Source organism: Malaclemys terrapin, chromosome 2 (genome assembly GCF_027887155.1).
Source record: "Malaclemys terrapin pileata isolate rMalTer1 chromosome 2, rMalTer1.hap1, whole genome shotgun sequence".
Taxonomy (NCBI): domain Eukaryota; kingdom Metazoa; phylum Chordata; order Testudines; family Emydidae; genus Malaclemys; species Malaclemys terrapin.
The window spans coordinates 226,879,035-226,881,096 of record NC_071506.1 but is presented as its reverse complement, the minus strand read 5'-3'; the positions used below and the strand labels follow the sequence as shown (position 1 = coordinate 226,881,096).

Genomic DNA, 2,062 nt, shown 5'->3' with positions numbered 1-2,062 from the left:
CCTCACTATGGCTTCACAAGATGCCTCTTGCGTTATTATTTACATAGCAGCAATGTTGTGACATCAGAGGTTCTCTAACACATTTACTGTGGGAATGCCCTATGGCACAGCTCTTAATTAGAATTCATTTAGCCTTGCAGCAGCAGTTTCACCGAGGTTGAAGTTAGTCATTAAAGGAGACATTAGTCACTTACTGTCTTCGAGCAAATACTTGAGAATCGCTTTGGCTACTAAGAAGATCCTTCTCAACATGTGGAAAAAATTTTCAATTAGCAATAATCATGCCTCGGATTAATCTCATTGGCTACGATACTGCCACTGCACAAGATCCTGCATGAGATTTGGTGGAGCAGTGCTCTCCTGGCTGTAGCTAAATTTGAGATGGCATCCTTAATCCAGGTGAGTAAATTCCACATGTTGCAAGCAGATTTGGCATTCAGTTTTAAGAAAATTAGTAGTTAACAACTTAGGTTAGAAATATCTAGCGTCTCTCATGATGTTTTATAAGTTATAGTGCTGGAGCCCATTTAAAACTTTAATTTTCTTTTTAGTTTCTAGTCTGACTCTGAGGATGCCCTGCAGATATGTTACCGTTTTCAGCAATTCTTTGTGGGGCGGTACACTATACGATATAGTCTACTGTGATGTAAGTTTGACCTTCATTTATGGGTTTTGTCTGGATGTGTTCATGTTTGTCTATGTATGGTGGCATTTCTCCTACTGTTGGTTTTGTTCATCAGAGGATGTCTGATATGAACTTCATCTTTTTACCATTGTACAATATAACTGGAAATTTGCGCTGGCTCGGCCTTACAAATTGTTTAAGGATGTGTAGATTTGTGGTCCCAGTACAAGAATGATGTTGATTAAGGTGAAGCCAAATTGTTCTAAACCTTTTCAGTCTAATTTATAAAACATATACAATAAATTAGAGGCCAAAAGATATATAAATGTTTTCTATAAAATGAGTAACACATCAGAAAGCAATGGGCTTAATTTGTAGCAAGGGAGATTTAGGTTAGATATTATGAAAGACTTTCTAACTAAAAGGTAGCTAAGCTCTGGAATTGTCTGCCAAGGGAGGTTGTGGAATGCCCATCATTGGAGGTTTTTAAGAACAGATTGGACAAACACCTTTCAGGGATGGTCTAGATATACTTGGTCCTGCTTTAGTACAGGGAGCTGGACTAGATGAACTCTCAGGGTCCCTTCCAGTCCTATGTTTCTATGATTCGATGACCCCAATTGTCTGAGGTGCTTAATGCTTTTATGAAGCTGAGTGTCTTTATTGAGTGGGAGTTTAGGGCACTCAGCAGTCTTTAAATGTTGGGCCCTCGCTTTGGAGATGCCTAGGTATTTCACAAAAATTGGAACATTGCTTGCAATATTTTACAAAGAAGAACAAAATTCACTGTAGTTTTTAACCATTTTTTCCTCTTTTCTGCTGTACCAGTAAGTAACACAAGAAGTGCAGTGATACAGCTAGTGATGTAAAATGAACACTGTTAAAAAATGAGATGATGTTACTTAATTTTTTTTCTGTTCTCAGTCAAAAATAAGTTTTGGTCAGTAACATGGGGTGGGTGACAGACTAGCTCACAGAAAAAGATACATTTGTTAAGTCAGTGACTATTCTGTTTTCTCCTTGAGGCAATCTGTAATATTATTAAGACCCGTGTATCTTTCAAGACTTTCAGCAGACTTCCTTGAAAGCTTGGGTGCTTTATAAGAAGAGTAAATTGCCAAAAGCAAGTCACTTGATGTTAGATGAAGTCCTTGGTAATTACATGAGGTGACGAAACATCACAAAGAGCTCAGGTCAGAGCTGCCTTTGTGAATACCACTGTCTTGCAACACCATAAAATCCTCTTTTAAATTCAGTATTAAAGGAAAAGAGAGATTCAAATTATTGCATCTAAGTACCAAAAAGAGATGATTAATTTTTGTGTGTGTTAATATAATAGAACAGTAACAGGAGCCTGCCAACCTAAGAGTTTGGGGCTGTAAATTTTATGGCGCAAAGAATGCAGATCACCAAATGAATGCATAAGAAAGGCAAGAG

General features: G+C 37.6%; 1 pseudogene; it reads right to left on the bottom strand.

Moving 5' to 3' along the window:
• Positions 1 to 249: 249 nt before the first annotated feature.
• On the bottom strand, positions 250 to 330 carry LOC128833260 (U4 spliceosomal RNA; annotated as a pseudogene).
• Between the last annotated feature and the right edge of the window lie 1,732 nt (positions 331 to 2,062).